The sequence below is a fragment of the Sus scrofa genome, chromosome 1 (genome assembly GCF_000003025.6).
Source record: "Sus scrofa isolate TJ Tabasco breed Duroc chromosome 1, Sscrofa11.1, whole genome shotgun sequence".
NCBI classification, from domain to species: Eukaryota; Metazoa; Chordata; class Mammalia; order Artiodactyla; family Suidae; genus Sus; species Sus scrofa.
In genome coordinates, this window is record NC_010443.5 from 235,715,297 (window position 1) to 235,727,846 (window position 12,550).

Genomic DNA, 12,550 nt, shown 5'->3' on the forward strand with positions numbered 1-12,550 from the left:
TCATAAACAGCAATCTGTGTTATCCTTCTGAGTAATCATTATTAAATTAACTCTCAAGTATACATATCACAGTGAGGGAATTCATTCCTATAAGTATTCAAATCTATGAAAAACCTCCCAAGAAGAGCTGAGGAGATGTCACAAACCTAAGACTGCTCCTCCTCTCTCTACAGCCTCTATTTTTACCCTCTCCATCTCCTCTCACTGGGGCCCTTTAGTCAGCTGCACTAGCTAGCCATTGTAACCCTTTCAGAGAATTTCAGCTGAGATCTGGATACCCAGCCCACTCTGATGTGGTATTTGCATTTCATGCTTAATTTGTCTATAACATTACAAATTCCACACTCCTACATTTCTACTGTTATAATCATAATACTATTTTGGTACTTCTCTTCTGCAAGTGAAATTAGCATTTCCATGTAAAATAGAAAAACTGTTGGTCGTCTCCCTAATGTGTCTAGGGGCTTCATCCAAGCCTGAAGTTTAAATTCTCAGCACCTGGGATGAGCCAGTTTATGTAGGTTTCTTGGTGCACTGAAGTGCTGCTGTGGAATCATGCTTGGGTCTCTTTAAGTCAGAAGATGACCTGGCTGACATTTCCGTTAGTAAAACAGAAGGAAGCTAAGATCAGAGACACCATCTGGGAGTTTATGCCTTACCGTTACAGGATTTTTCAATACAAGGACAGAGCATGGAGGCCATACCATTAAAGGAGGCACCAGGATTCCAGTGGGCCTAGTGTTCAGAATAAAAGAAAGCTTAAGGGCTTTGCAGCTAGTGCTCACATCCAGAGCAGAATCAAGGGAGAGTCTCAGGAAGGGACCTAGAAGAAGGCAGATGAGCCCCCAATACATTTCCATCAAGATTGGGGACATTGGAATTCCCATGGTAGTGCAGCAGAAACAAATCCGACCAGGAACCATGAGGTTTCAGGTTCCGTCCCTGGCCTCGCTCAGTAGGTTAAGGATCTGGCACTGCTCTAAGATTTGGTGTAGGTAGCAGGTGCAGATGCAGATGCAGCTTGGATCTGGCATTGCTGTAGCTCTGACCTAGGCCAGGAGCAACAGCTCCAATTAGACCCCTATCCTGGGAACCTCCATATGCCACAGGTATAGCCCCCAAAAGACAAAAAAAAAAAAAAGATTGGGGACATTTATTCCTGTTATTCATGAAGATTTCTAGTAATTGTGTAACTGTTGCTCTTATTTTATATAATCTTGCCATCAGAGAACTAACATTTTAAGCAGTACAAAGTTTTCAGACAGGGTCAGGCACATGGAGAGAAATTTCCAGATGACTTTTTGACATCTTTTTCAACTTTATAACTCTAATTCTAACCTTAAAAATCTATAAATTGTTCATAAACTCATTTCAGTGTCTGAAGGGTGAGGAATAAATTGGGAGACCGCATCCCAATTTAGATGTAGCCAGGCAAGAATTCAGCCTGAGAAGATATTGGTGGCAGCTGGAAAACAGGGCTAGAGGCCAAACTCACAGCCTGCAGAACTTAAAATTAACTTCTATCAGGGTTACCTTGGCAGGGACTCCAGCTTACATTTCAACCCATAGCCCTAACACCCTAACAGGAAGAAAAGTTTAAGTCTTTATATTGTGGAGATAGGGGAAGCTATTTCCCCAGAAATCACCTGAGGTTGAGAGACCAACAGTGAGAACCTGGGGTTCTCTTCTACCTCCAGAACCTTCCCCCGGTCTTCTGGCACCTGGCTTGTCCCAGAGATTTTTATCCTGATTCAGTCTACTCATCTTCACCTGCTCCTTTTCAGCATGGCCAATATTCCTCTCCCTTTATCTCATTCCTTTAAAGCAAGCCCTGGGGTAAGGGAGTTCAGAATGCCTTTATGTGATATTCTTTCTCAAAGCTGCCATCCCAATGAACTGTCTGCAACTCCCAAGTCATGCCCAAATGTCAGGAAACTAAGCCCATTTTTTCCATGCTGAATCAGGAAATTTATTTATTTATTTATTTATTAGGGCCACACCTGCAGCACAGGGAGGTTCCCAATCTAGGCGTCAAATCGGAGCTGCCGGCTTACACCACAGCCACAGCAAGGCTGGATCAAGCTGCATCTGCGACACTACACCACAGCTCATGGCAATGCCGGATCTTTAACCCACTGAGCAAGGCCAGGGGTCAAACCCACATCCTCATGGATACTAGTTGAGTTCGTTTCCACTGGGCCACCATGGGAACTCCTAATTTTATTTTTTTTAAACCTGGAGGAAACTCTACTTTGGAGAGGTTAGAATTGTTATTATATATCTATATATGATATCTTTTTAAATTTAGCAAAGTACTAAACCATCTTCATGAGTTACTCTTCATCATAAACTTATAGAATAAGACAGTGTTCAAGTTCTGTTTGGATTCTTAAAGCCACACAGGAAGTAAAAGAGCTGCAATAAGGATTTTGATTCCTTAATTCTAGTATGTAGCCAAAGCAGCTCAGATTTCTTCCCAGAAAACAAATACAAACATCTGTGGTACTGTTGCCCATGTCACAAGGAAAGTTAATAAGTGATTACAAAATTCTCTGTAAATACAAAGTGCTATAGAAATGCAAAACATCTACAACAACAGTAATTAGTTCTAATCACCATCTCTTTTCTATCTGCAGCTGTCTCTCAAAATTCATGCTGAGAGTTTAATCACCCCATCTCAACAAATAAAATAACCTCCCTTTTTCTCAGACCCTATTAAGAAGCTGTCCCTCATTCCTGCCCCCTCTCTCCCACCACACCTAAACCATCCTCCCCCCCACACCCAAGCTCCTCCCACTACACACTTACTTTGTCCCAGGTAATCAGCAAAAGCTGAATGCTGACATTAATAAGAAAAAAAGAGATCAAATTGAGCCTTGAGCCTTTTAAAGCCCTTGAATTTTAAACAACACTGGGCACAAGGGCCTGGAGAAATATACCGAAAAATTTCAGGACAGAACTCCCTGCCTTCTCTACACAGGTAGGGAACTTTTGCACCCTTTGAGCTCTAGTAGTGCTCAGGTAACTATGCTAAAATACCAGGTGGACAAATTATAGTTTATTTAGCAAAGTAAGACTCCTTCTAAGCACTGAATATACACAGCAGTCATGACAATGATCAATTCAACATTCATGTATGTACTGTCCATGGCTCATTGAGTAAATGATCACATGTAAAAGACCATATGGCTCACAAAACCAAAAATATATACTATCTGGTCCTTTATAGAAGCGGTTTGCAAACCCCTTACAGGGTGTGAATATAAGTAGAGAAAAGGTCTAAGTCCTAGAGTGCTCCAATATGATAATATGAGGAGGAGCAGTTCATGATACAGGTAGGAAACCAGAGGAGTGTGGTGTCTCCAAAGTTAAGTGAACATCACTTTGAAGGTATGAGGAAGTGATCAACTATGTTAATATTGCCTACAGGACAAGCAAGATAGGGACTAAGAATTAAAGGCCAGATTTCTTAACCTGGGAGCTACTGTGGACCTTCACAAGAGCATTCTCAGTCAAATGGCAGGAATCAAAGTCTAACTGTTGTAGTGGGTTCAGGAAAGAATATAGAGACACATAAAGAGTTATTCTAGACAGGAGAACAGAGAAAAGAGCCATAAACTGAAAAGGTTGTAGAAGAGTACAATTGTTCTGCAGTTTGTTTTTCATTAAGACTGCATATCACAGCATGCTTGCCTGCTGATGAGCATATGGGAATGATCCTGCAGAGATAAGAATGACGATGGAGATGAAGATGGGTGAGGAGAAGAGGTTACATTATTGTACATTGTGGAAGCTTCATCACTACTGGAAAGGGATAGTTTCAGCAGTCGGGTGAAGCGATTCCCTGTGTCAAACAGCTAGTGCAAGCAAGGGTCCTCAAAAAAGAAAGGGAACAATTTATTTGAAACAGAACAACTAAGGCATACCCTGAAGCAAAAAGCTATCTGGCCTCATTTGTGGAAAAGGTAGTGTTTTGACCTAATGGAGGCTCACCAAGGGCCAGGAAGAGAAGACCTTGGGTGAGCTGCCCAGGGATGGAAAGCATCCTGCAGACAATGAAAACAGCCTGACTTACAAGCCATATTGCCTGCAATAAGTAGATGGCAGTACTTAGGCCGTATTCCCTTTATTAACATCTCATTCAGATACTCCAGCTTTCAACAGAGAAACTCACAAAATCCCTGTGTCAATGTGAAAATCAGAATACTGAAAGAGCATAGTCTCCTGGAGGCCAGGGCAGTGAGGGAAACTGTGATCAAGAAAAGATGAATGAATTCCACCAGCAGTGCCTGACCACAAAGTACATACAGCCTTTGATTCAAACTCCTTAGGAATTTTCACGTGTCTTACTTAAGAAGACGAAACCTTAAAAATTCATAGAAGATTGTGGGTGATGGAGGAATGTGTACTAGCAAGATCATGGGATAAAGGCATACAATTTCTCTTACAATACAGAACTCTGAATTTTCACAGTTTAACTCTCCAGGGAGACTCTCCCAGGTGGGAAAAGAAGTTTGGCAAAGCTGCCCCAACCCTGTCCCTTGAGTTTCTCCTTTCCAGAGGGGCTCTTTAACCTCAAGAACTGTAACTGACCCCAAGAGACAATGTTCTTCCTTTCACATTCCAAGTGTAGTCAAAACTCCTCCTGCCTTTGCAGGGTAGAGACAGATTATAATATTCAAAAACCTTTCCAGGAAACTGGAGAAAATGCCTGTGAAATCAAAAATGGGGAGAAAGCTGGACAAGGCTGAGATCTGCCAGACAGTGACATACATCTGACCTGGGAGAAGGAGAAAGGGAAAGCAGCAAGGTGGGATAAGACAGAATGCCATGAATCTTTCAGAGAGCATCTGCAAAGCCAATGTAGAATCCTCAGGCCAAAATCATCTGTCAGAGGTACCCTCTGCCTCATAGGCATGGGCCTGCTGTGTACCATCACTGAAACAGAAACAGACCACAGGAAACATGGCCTTGGAGCAAATGTGGTGGTGTGTGTAAAACAGAGCAGATGGGGGCATCAATTATGCTGTCCACAGTAGGAGATCTGAGAGACACATTCCCAAGGTCCCAAACACCTCCTTCTCCACAGGGGATTAAGGAGCAGTACCTCCATGGTTCCAGGGGACCTCTCTTTCTGAGGAAGGGCCCAGTAAGTAGAAAAAACTACAGCCCTCATCACTGCTGTTGATCTTGGGCCTGCAACTTGTCCTTATACTCTGCCTTCTCCATTCTAAATTCTCCCCACTGTCATCTATCACCTTGGTTGGTCTTGGATTCACCCTATAGTGCGACTTAAGTATTCCTTCCTGAAGGGTTTGGTAATCACACTCTGGGTAACCATACTCTTCTCAGGCTGGAGTTGCTGTGTGTAACCATACTCTTCTCAGGCTGGAGTTGCTGTGTGTATCCATTCATGAGGGCAAGGAAATACCAGAAAATGCCCAAGTGCATCACAGAGACTGCACACAGATTCCCACCTAGTCCCCATTGGGTAAAAACAGCCTTACCTTCTCCTGTCAATTATTTCTGCCAACATGGTGACTCTTCTCTCAGGTTGGTCTCTGGATATAAGAGTCTAAAATGCTCTGGTGGCAGCCATCATTTATAGTTCAGTGGGATCCTTGCCATGTCCCCTGGCAAGAGTACACACACTTTTTAGAGATCAGAACTTCCAACTCCACAAAGCTCAGAGGTGCAAATACAGGAAATACAAAATCCCCCACTTGGTCAATGTGAATAATTGTAATGGGGCTACTCCTGCTTGCACACCTTGGTTCCCAGGCCCATATGTTCTTCCCAGTTGGGACCTAGCACCACATAAAGTTCTCTCTATATATACTGCATGCTGAAGGATGGTGCCCCATCCTTTCAAAGTGCTGCTACCATGCTGGCACTTGAGCTCTGCCTTTAAAAAAAGGCTGTTTAACATTTTCTGAGGCCAGCTGCCCCTGGATGGTATAGTATGTGATATGACCAGTGGACCCATGGTCATGGGCCCACTCCACACATCCTTCACTGTGAATAGGGTCCAATATTTTGATGTTAAACTGTGTGAGAATCCCTGCCTGTGAATCGGGCATTCCATAAGCCCCTAAATAGTGATGCTGGCTGAAGCACTACAGGTAGGAAATACAAACCCATACCCCAAATAAGTCATCTACCCCTGTCAGGAAGAACCACTGGCCAAGCCATTGTGGAAGAGGTCCAAAGTAGTTGACCTGCCACAAAGCAGCTGGTTGGTCTCCTCAAGGAATAGTGCCTGATCAAGGACTAAGTATTGGTCTCCACTGCTGACAGGTTGAATATTCAGAGGGAGCATGAGCCAGAATTCTAAGGGCCTCCAATGTGATTCTCCCATTGGAGCTTAATATAAACTCCACACCACATCATTTCCTACCACTGACACTTCCAACAACGTAGGGTCCTCCAGATCTTACCAGCAGGGCCTTTTCTTTCCTAGGTCTCACTCAAAGCTGGCAGCCTTCTGTGTCACTGTATATGAGCCAGAGCAATGAATCTAAGTGTAGAATATATTGCTTCCTGAACCCAAAGAGGAATACTGGTGCTGTGCTTCCATCTTTGTGATAGAGAATACAAGATGCAGCAATTTGTTTTTTACTTTGGAAGGTTATCCCAACATACTCCTAACTCCTAAAACCTTCACTGAAATGAAAGGTTCCTGATCTTTGTAGGGTTTTTCTCCCACCTTCTAGAACACATCAGCATGCCATCAGTAAATGGTCTGTGGAATGCTCAAGCAGTCCAGATCTCATCAAGCTATATTATAACTGGGCAGGAAAGGTGACATATCCTGGAGGCCAAAACGTAAATGAAAGTGAATACTGTTGGCCATCCCCTGTAAGCACAAACTGTTCCTGATCCTCTTTTCTGATTGGAATTATTTTTAAATGCTTTTTTCAGATCAATGGCCATATATTATGTACCTGAATCCTTACTGATTTGCTCTAGCAATTAGACTATGTCTGGTACAAGAGCTGTGATCAAAGCTACTGCTTGTTTAAGCCAGCAATAGTCTTCAGTCATTCTCCAGGGATGTGCTATTGTTTCCAATTTACTATCTTGGTTGGGAGAGGAAGAAAGATGAAGTCCTACTTGGCCTCCCTCACTATACCTTTTACCCCACAGGCTAAGAAACCAATATTTTAATATTACTTCAAAATCCAAGTAAAACAATGAAATCAGGAATAGAAGAAATGACCACTGGGTAAATCCACAAGGGTCTGGCCCACTCTAAGCCAGACTTTAACAAGGACTTCATTTATTACCTGGTCTCTGTAGGACAGTTAAAGGTCCACACAATACTAAATTATGCTGATGCACTGGGTGTCCAGGTATCTATGTCAACTCAGACTGTGGGTCTAAAAATGTCTGGATATTTCCATTCCGTGATATATAATCACCCAAGTAAACTGCCACAGGTCCCTTTGAGAAATAACTAGGGGAATCATTATAGTATATACCATAGTAGACTACCATGCTGTTGCTACCTATTTTTCTCCTAGTTACATCATGCTGTATTACCACCACCACAATTCTGTGCAGTTCAAGTCCCTTGGCTGTCCCCCTAGTATTTTGAAAGTCATTATAACTACTGTGGCCTTCATTACATTAAAGGTCTTCATCCCCCCATGGATATCAATGAACCCAGCTCTGTGACCACATCTCCTACAATCTGCCCTGACTTGCAGAGAAGAGTCACCACTATGATGCTGGTGCTACTCTTAACAGTGTTTTACTGATGGCCTTGGTGAATGGTATGTCTTCTGAGCCCTCTCATGGAATATAATCAATGGGTATGTTTTGTGGTCTTATGTAATATAGCCATTCCTACTTTGCCATTTTCCTCAGCCTCCTACTATAAACCAGGATAAATCAAACATTTCTACTTCACTCAACACTGATTATCACTTTCTTAAAAAGTCTGAGAACAACCCATTCCCCTAGGGTACTTGCCAGGGTGTTAAATCCTGTATCCCAAAAAACTCTCCATAAATCAATAAATTTTTGTTTGCCCAGTCTTATACTCCAGCACCCTCAAAATATAATCCCAGGTATATTACCTTGCTTCTGCCAGATACTATTCATGCTTCACATGCCACCCAGGGGAGGATAATCTTTGCCCACTGGGAAATGGGTGAACCATACCCAGTACTTCATCTTACCACCGTGTTCTTGGACCATGTGTATTGATTGAATCATCTAAGAAGCAGATATCAAGATGAAATGAGATACACAAGAAATTTATAATGGGGGTAGGATGAGCTATTGCAAGGGCAAATGGGGAGGGAATCAGAGACTGCTGGGTGATCATTATGCAGGTCTGACTCCCATGTAGTAAAGAGGGAAAAAAGGAAGGTTAGGTAGGAAGTGTCTTAGACTATAATGCAATTCAAAGAAAATTTTGGCAAGACCAGTGGGAAATCCTTAAGCCTAGTGGCCTGTCAAAGGAGTCCTACATTTCCCAGGAATTGCCTGCGTTTGTACTCCTGCTGTGCTCAGTCACTGGTTAAGAACAGTCCATGGGAAATGTGGCTTCTGTGCAAATGCAGTGGTGGGTTCAGAGTGCAGCAACGAACTAAACTCCGCAGTAGGAGATATGAGAGGTACATTTTCATGGCCAACCCAACATCTCGCAGGATTATTTTAAGAACAAAATATTTAAAAGGCTTAACACATCTAGCACATAACAAGTGCTCATTAACACATGCATTTTGTTTGTTGTTATTATAATTATTATTATTGGTAGCTGGTTCTTGGCCTACCTTTTTTTGAGGTTCAAAAGTTTCATTTAGTTATAGAATCAGGGGGATTGGTTTTACAGAGAAGGGGCAAGGAGGTCAATTTAGACTCTAACACAAGCAGGTGTGAAGTCACAAAGACCTAGGCTAGGGTGATGGCATTTATAATGAACAGGAAGAGAAATATGACAACATTTAGAAGGAAAAATCATCAGAAATTATAATTTGCTCTAATGAATGACAGAAATTAAACAGAGAAATCAAAGGTTCCAGGGTCCTAAGGAAGGAGATGGTTCAGTTAACAGGATAGCATGGATATTTATTTTTGTTTTTGAGCTGCCTGCCATTCCTTTGCCGCTCTTCTTTGAAAAACTTCCCTCCCTCCACTCTATGGGTTCTCATGGGGTTGCCAATTATAGTGTTTCACTTCCTGTCCATAGGGTGGGCATGAGACACAGCCAATTGTAGGGTCCTATCCTTCTGGCCACAGTGGTTGTCCCAGTAATAAGCATATGACATAAAGCATTTCAATCAAATACCTTACCTTATATTTTATATAGAGATGCTGGGAAAGAGATGTTTTCTCTTTCCTCTAGGGATGCTAAACTGGGATGACAATCTCAAAACATAATCCTAAAACCATTCCCCAAATTCCAACCAGCCATGTTCCTTCCATTCCCTCCTATATGCAAGAAGCCAAGATGCAGTAGGAATGAAAGTGGGAGTGGAAGGAGCCACAAAGAGAGAAAAAAATAGTCCTAAGAGACGATGTTTTTAAGAACCCATACTCAGCTCCACTCTTGACAGCCCAATTACATAAACCTTTGCTCAAATTTGTTTTCTTTTGGTCAAATTTGTTTGAATTGGATTGCTGTCATTTGTAAATGAGAGTTCAGATATGTGAGGAGAGAACTGATTGGATGGATAAGTTTGAGGTAATTGAAGGAAGATTAAAAGCAGTGAGCCAATGGCAGAAAGACAACAATTCTAAACTAACAGTCACATACTGTGCCTAAAAGTATATACTATCCCTACTATGTCCATGTGGCTATAGGCTTAAGAGAATTTTTTTTTCCTTTTGCATCCACAGCACATGGAAGTTCCTGGAGGGATCAAATCCGAGCCACTGCTGCCACCTAAACACAGCTGCAGCAATAAGAAATCTTTAACCCACTGCAAGGGTCAGGGATTGAACTGACAATGCCCTAAAGACAGCAGAGGACCTTTAACCCACTGTGCCACAGCAGGAGCTCCAAGAAAGTATTTTATAAAGGACATAGTAACATCTGTGAAATTTAGATTCCAGCACTAAACAATTTTGTAATCTTGAGAAATATAGTAACAGATTTAGTAATCACATACTTTATGCCCAGGGTTGTGTTAAGAGCTTTAAATGCATTATTTTATTTAACTATCATTTCACACATGAGAAGACTGAGCTGCAGAGATATTAAGAGACCATCCCCAAAGACGTATCTACTAAATGCAGGTTGGGGAATCTGAATACTGATCTAACTCTAGAACCCATGCTACTTGCCAACATATTATATGGCCTCTCTTGAGGTCAATTTGTGCATATTACATGGGGCCAAAATGCTTTAAAAGTCACAGATGTCATTTTACTAACATTCATCATTCCTCTATTCACTGGAGTTCTTGAAAATTACTGAATAAATCTGAATACAATTTTCAGACAATAAAATTTATGGTTATATTTAGTACTTTCAAGGGCTAGCATATGGAGCTTCCACTCCCCCTTATGTCTAATATTGATGACTTTATGCACGCAGTGCAAAATGATTGATACAAAGGGTTGATGTTACATAGGGACACCAGTAACACAAAGGTCTATAGTTATCTTCTGAGGAACTGATCCCCTCTTTCTCATTGGAATTCCCACCCAGAAGCCTGTAAAATAGATGATCCCCCTTTCTCTATCCTTTCCAATTATTTTGTTCAAGATATCTAAAGGAAATTTATATAAAATACATGAAAAAAAAACAGAAACAAATGAAGGTTCTCAATAGTGAGAGTATGATAAATAAAAGGCTCTTCATTTTCTTCTGTCTCCAAGACACTTAGTATAAATCCTCCTTGTCACATATAGTCTCAATAAGAGATATTTTCTGTATGAGAATCCACTGGACATGTGGAAAACCTTGCTAAGCAAGATGTGCTCATGAATTCCCTCTAATGTGAACATTTATCATGCTGCTAGATATTGAAAGTATACAGCTCAGAACTGCCCATTATCTCCTAGAACCAATCCAGTCTGGTTCCTGCCACCAATCCTTCCACTGAAATTGCTCTTGCTAAAATCCCAGCAAAACCCACATTGCCTAAGCCAATTGAGTACTTTTTAATGCTTATCATTCTAGAACTCCACAACAGTTTCTGAGTTGGTCACCTCCTGTTCTGCTCTCCTTCTGCCTTCCCCTGTCTTCTTTCTGGTTTCATTATCTCCCAATTCTTCCTTCTTTCTGTTTAGTCACTCCTTCAGTCTTTTCCTAAGACTCTTCTTTTTTTTTTTTTTTCTGGGCCCTTAAATTGTCCTTGATCTCTTTGTTTTTTCTTCTTCTTCTTTTTTTTTTTTTTTTTTTTTTTTTGTCTTTTTGCCTTTTCTTGAGCTGCTCTTGCAGCACATGGAGGTTTCCAGGCTAGGGGTCTAATCAGAGCTGCAGCCACTGGCCTACACCAGAGCCACAGCAACATGGGATCTGAGCCGTGTCTGCAACCCACACCACAGCTCACAGCAACACCAGATCCTTAACCCACTGAGCAAGGCCAGGGATCGAACCCGCAACCCCCTGGTTCCTAGTCAGATTCGTTAACCACTGCGCCACGATGGGAACTCCTGTCCTTGGTCTCTTTCTAAGTTCTCTTTATTCATTCTCCCTGGATGGTTTCACCTATATCCATGGCTTCAGGAAGTACCCTGATGACTCCCAAATCTACAACTCCAGCCCTGACCTCTTTTGTCAACTCAAAATCCATATATTCTTCATCTCTATCTGGATATCCCATAGGCATCTCAAACCTAACACAATATAAATGAACTCCTCTTCTCACCAGTACCTGGACCTTCACCTTCTGTTTCTATCTCCATTAGTGTCTCCATGATTCTCAGTCATCACATCCTTGCCTCAAGGAGTCATTCCAGAGTCTTTCCTCTCCTTCCACCACATCACCCATATCTCTTCACTGGTCTAATTTCTATTCATTCTTATTGTTCCAGCTTTTCATTTTCCCCAGGAACCTTTCACCAAACCCACAAGCCTTTATAAGATATTCCTTCTATGTGTTCCCATAATACCTTGAAATTCCTCTCATAACACTTAACAGAATACAGGTTTGTAATTGCCAGCTTGCTTGACTGTATTTTTCAGATTCTAAGGAGGGAGTGTGAACAAATAGATAAGTTTTAAGCTGGATCCAACAGGTAAGAATGTTCGCAGTTCAATACGTACTATGCTTATCATATGCCATTTTATTTCCTAAGTTGTTTATCGAATATTTTCCCTTATAGCATCTATAATGCTATTGTCTTGGTTCAGATTCCAATCATTTCTCGACTGGGCTACTGCAGCAGTTTCCTACCTCAAACCTCAACCTCCTCTGCTCTATTCTACACACAGCTTCCAGAATGATTTTTCTAAAATCAAATTAGATCATACTACTCTCAAGCTTAATGACTTCAGTGAGTTCATTAGAGCCTGCAGGATAGTCCCAAACTTGAACGGGGTATAATGGAAACCTCCATGCTTTGGCTTTGGCCTACCTATTCTCCAGCC

The 12,550-nt window shown here is 41.7% G+C and overlaps 1 protein-coding gene across 3 annotated transcripts in view; it reads right to left on the bottom strand.

Moving 5' to 3' along the window:
* The window catches only part of LOC100525024 (protein FAM205A-like), a 161,341-nt gene that overhangs the window by 79,434 nt on the left and 69,357 nt on the right, over nt 1–12,550 (bottom strand). For all 3 annotated transcript variants that reach the window (XM_021065319.1, XM_021065315.1, XM_021065324.1), the window contains one exon: nt 5,508–5,633. The gene's annotated coding sequence lies outside the window, so the exon portion shown is untranslated. The remainder of the gene's footprint in view (nt 1–5,507; nt 5,634–12,550) is intronic.